Source organism: Chrysochloris asiatica, unplaced genomic scaffold (genome assembly GCF_000296735.1).
Source record: "Chrysochloris asiatica unplaced genomic scaffold, ChrAsi1.0 scaffold00059, whole genome shotgun sequence".
In the NCBI taxonomy this organism is placed as follows: Eukaryota; Metazoa; Chordata; class Mammalia; order Afrosoricida; family Chrysochloridae; genus Chrysochloris; species Chrysochloris asiatica.
Window position 1 is genome coordinate 2657748 of NW_006408577.1, and position 4254 is coordinate 2662001.

Genomic DNA, 4254 nt, shown 5'->3' on the forward strand with positions numbered 1-4254 from the left:
CAAATTGAAGGACAGAGTAGCACTGCCCCTTAGCATTCCCAAGGGTTTCCAAAATTTATGGGCAGACTGACACATCTTTTACCCATAGAATGGCTTGTGGGTTTGAACTTCTGATGTTTTGGTTAGCAAGCCAACTCTTAACTATTATGCCACCAGGGCTCTTTATATAGTATATGCCTACTCACTGCCATCAAATGGATTCTCCTTATAGTTACCAAGACTGTAAATAGTATGGGAGCAGACAGCTTCATCTTTTTCCTGTGGAGCAGCTACTGGGTGTGAACCACTGACAGTGACATTGGCAACTCAACACTTGACCCACTGCACCACCAGAGTTCCTTAGAAAGTATATTGGTGTTATTGTTAAGTGTCATGGAATCAATTTCAATTCATAGCAACCCTCTATAGGTTTTCTGAGTCTTTTAAATTTTCATGGACGCACAAAGCCACATCTTTCTCTAGCAGAGTAGCTAATGGGACTCTGAACTGTGCACCTTGTTAGTTCACAGTCAAGTGCTTATCATATGGAGCCACTGCGCTCCTAGAAAATATACAAATATCTTTTTAAAAAAGCAGCTTCTTCCCTTTGCTTTCTCAATCTGTTTAATTGCACACACTCTTCCCTGCCATGGCTACAACTAGGTATCCCTGGTTTAGGTTTCTTGAGCATTCTTACTAAAGATTTTTCACAGTCATAAACAATATATATATATATATTTCAAGAAAAGCACACAAATGGTGAAATAACATACATGGTTTAGCACCTTATTTACTTTTACTTAATATAAGTTAAGTAACTGGTATTATTCTGTGGGATAAAGCAATGGACCACAAGGTCGGTTTGAGCCACAAGGTCAGTCTGAAAAACAATATAAGTTGATGTTCTTTTTAGACAATAGGTTCTCATGTAATTGTGTAAGATCATTCCTCTGAAGCCTTGATTATTAGTATCTGTCTCTAAAATTTTCTATGGTCTTCTTCAATGAGCTGGAAGAAAACAGGATTATTTGTTCTTCAAGTAGTGGATCAGAGCCATACTTTTGGCTGGAACCGCCATCTTGCACTAATCTGCCAGAATGATGAAGACAAAGGGAAAGAGGCTAGGCACCTGCTGTATATTTTCCAGGCCTTTTAGGAAATGTGGGGTTGTTCCTTTGGCTGCATGCATGAGAATTTACAAAAAAAGGCAGTATTGTGGACATCAAGGGAATGGACACAGTTCAAAAAGGGCTGGGAAGAGTCTACAATGTGACCCTGCAACAAGTTAACAAGTTAACGGCAAGATTCTTGCCAAGAGAATCAATGTGCATATTGAGTCTATTAAGTACTCTAAGAGCCGAGATAGCTTCCTGAAGCGAGTGAAGGAAAATGATCAGAAAAAGAAGGAAGCCAAAGAGAAAGGTACCTGGGTTCATCTAAAGTACCAACCTGCTCCCCTTCCCCCCGAAAGAGAGATGCACTTTGTAAGAACCAATGGAAATGAGCCTGATCTGCTAAAACCTATTCCTTATGAATTCATGGCATAACAGGAGAAAAAGAAAGAGGTCTGAGGTGTACAAATGTTAAAAAAAAATGTTGATCGGAAATGAAAGAGGTGGCTATTTCTATATGAACAATGCTCTGGTAGCACTGTGGGTTAGATGTTGGACTGCTAACCACAAGGTCATTGGTTCAAACCCACCAACTGCTCCTCAGGAGAAAGATGAGGCTTTCTGCTCCCATAAAGATGGACAATATATAGGGTTGCTATGAGTCTGAGGTGACTTGACAGCAGTTGTTGTTAAGTGTTGTCGAGCTGGTTCCCACTCATAGCCACCCTGTATGGGGTTTCCGAGGAGTGATGATGAGCTTGAACCACCGACCTTGAGGTTCAAACTGAACTTTTAGTCCAGAACATTAACCCACATCGCCACACCAAGGCTCCTCAATGGCAGTTGTTGTTGTCAAGTCCCTTCGAGTTGGTTCTGAGTCATAGCGACCCTGTATAGGGTTTTCAAGGAGTGCCTGGTGAGTTTGAACTTCTGACATTGTGGTCCAAACAGATCTCCAGGTCGAGTGTTTATCTTATCACGCCAAACCAGGCAATAGAAGCTGTTATATGGAGGTTTCGAGAATGGGCCCTCCTAGTGCACGCTGTTTGAGCACTTTAGGCATCCTGTTAAATTTCCTTTTTGTTTTCTAAAGAAAATAATGTGAATGGATGTATTTAAATCGTTCCAACTTATTATAGTATAATTATCTGAGGAAGTCACAAAGATCCAGTCAAATTTGTCTTTAAGATATGTCTAAGAACATTAATGTGCAATTTTAGTGTTTGTCACTGGGCTTAACTACCTAAACATTGCCTACTTATCTGTGTTCTCTGTAAGTAAGTGTTTTCTGGAGATCAGGTTTATCTGAGCTTTTCCTAATGTCTTCAACATATGAGCTCATGCTTTCAGCAGAATTTAGAATAGCTGATAAATTATGGCATTTATAGTCTTAAAACAAAAATTATTATATCTAGATTATTTAAGTGCTTCATTTCTTAAATAGTTACTCATTTGGAAAACTCATATACTGATCATGAATACTGTTTCGGATAGTTTTTAGTTATGTAAATGATTTCTCTCCTGACTATAATTGCATGATGGACTGGTTTCTAGAGTATCATATACTTAATGTGAGTTTCTAAAAATACTTTAATCATATAATTGCTAGTTTATCAACTAGAAAATATAGGCCTGAGAACACTATCATTATGTCATTATTCTCTACAAAAGACTGTGAAACACTCTGAAGAGGCCATTATGAGGCAAATAACAGTTTTCTATGGTGTCTAAATTTGTAAGGATTAAGTAAAAAAATAGGAATAGCAAAGAAAATGCCTAAAGGTGAAGAGTTCAAAATACAAAACCTGTTGCCTTCAATCCCAATTCATAGCAACCCTATAGGATAGAATAGAGCAGCCCCAAAGGGTTTCCTGGTGTGGCACTGTAGGATCAGCACTAGACACAAGGTTAGCTGTTCAAATCCCCCAGCTGCTCTTTGGAAACCCTATACAGTGTTGCTTTGAGTTGGAACCGATTTGATAGCACTTCAACAACAACAACAATCTTTACAGAAGCATGTCTGTCTTTCTACATGGAACAGTTGGTGGGTAATCAGCTCAGCACTTAACTATTGGACCACCAGGTTTCCTTGTTTAACGCATAGCCAGGCAATTTATCTAGTTTCTATTTTTATCTAACTCCAAAGGTAATGAATAGGAAAGACTAAAACAACTTTATGTGGCAGATTACCTAACTGGGAAAGTGACACTAATATTTAATCATTGATTCATCAACTTCTGTGTAGAAAAAGAAATTTAATAAACTTGACATTTCCATTTTTATGACTCCAGCAGTACTAGTTTTGTGCTAGTTATTATTGAGTCTCTCTCTCTCCCTCCCACCACTCATCTATCAGTTTGTCATACTGTGGTGGCTTGTGAGTGTCTGTGATTCTGAAAGCTATGCCACTGGTATTTTAAATACTAGCAGGTCACCCATGGTAGAAAGGTTTCAGATGAGCTTCTGGATGAAGACAGACTAGGAAGAAGGAGTGACGAACTACTTCTGAATAGCAGAGAAATGCTATCAGATATAGTGCCGGAAAATGAGCCCCTCAGGTTGGAAGTCACTCAAAATGTGACTGGGCACAAAAGAGTTGCCTCCTCAAATTAGAGGTGACTGTGATGATGCAAATGGAGTAAAGCCCATCGAAGAAAAGCCCACAGGACCTTCATTTGCTGATGGGACACAACTCAAAATGAAGAGAAAAAGCTGTAAACATCCATTGAAAATCAGAACATGGGATGTACGAAGTATGAATCTAGGAAAATTAGAAATTGTTAAAAATGAAATGGAATGTATAAACATCAATATCTGAAGCATTAGTGAGCTGAAATGGACAGGTATTGGCCATTTTGAATCTGAAACCACATGGTTTACTATGCCGGGAATGACAAGTTGAAGAGGAATGCTGTTGCATTCCAGATCAGTCATGAGGTACAACGCTGTCTGTGAAAAGATAACATCCATGCACCTACAGTGAGCACTAGTTAATACAATTATTATTTATATTTACGCACCAACCACTAAAGCCAGTGAGGATGAAATGGAAGAATTCTACCAACTTCCTCAATCTGAAATTGATCAAACATGCAATCAAGATGTATTGATCATTATTGGTGATTGGAATGCAAAGGCTAGGAGTAAAGAGGATGGATCAGTA

The 4254-nt window shown here is 38.7% G+C and overlaps 1 pseudogene; it reads left to right on the top strand.

Annotated features, from left to right (window-relative positions):
• The first annotated feature begins 1076 nt into the window (after positions 1–1076).
• On the top strand, positions 1077–1526 carry LOC102825232 (annotated as a pseudogene).
• Positions 1527–4254: the final 2728 nt, after the last annotated feature.